The following is a 357-nucleotide window of genomic DNA, read 5'->3' on the forward strand; positions in this document are numbered from 1 at the left end:
TACTTCCTTTAACGAACACCGTATTTCTCAGGGAAGGCAAAACTGTCTCGGAATCAGCATTCCTCTCCCCTGCCTGGGATCACAGCAGGCAATCCAAATCTATCACAGCAGAGGGTACAGAAACACCGCGGAGCTCCCAGCTGAATCTGTGTTTCAAGCAAGTCCGTTTAGTACGTGAACTTCAGCACAGACAGTTCCATGGTAGCACATTTTTTGTTATACTTGACATCACATCTTTCTTTTTTCACTTTCAGTAAGACATGGAAGTTCCTGAATCACAAACCTGGTACTACAACTGGGAAAGTTTTACACAGCCTCATTTTGCAAGGCAGCTTTCAAAGGATGTTTTCCTTCCTG

The sequence above is a fragment of the Buceros rhinoceros genome, unplaced genomic scaffold, assembly GCF_000710305.1.
Source record: "Buceros rhinoceros silvestris isolate BGI_N320 unplaced genomic scaffold, ASM71030v1 scaffold44644, whole genome shotgun sequence".
Classification (NCBI taxonomy): Eukaryota; Metazoa; Chordata; class Aves; order Bucerotiformes; family Bucerotidae; genus Buceros; species Buceros rhinoceros.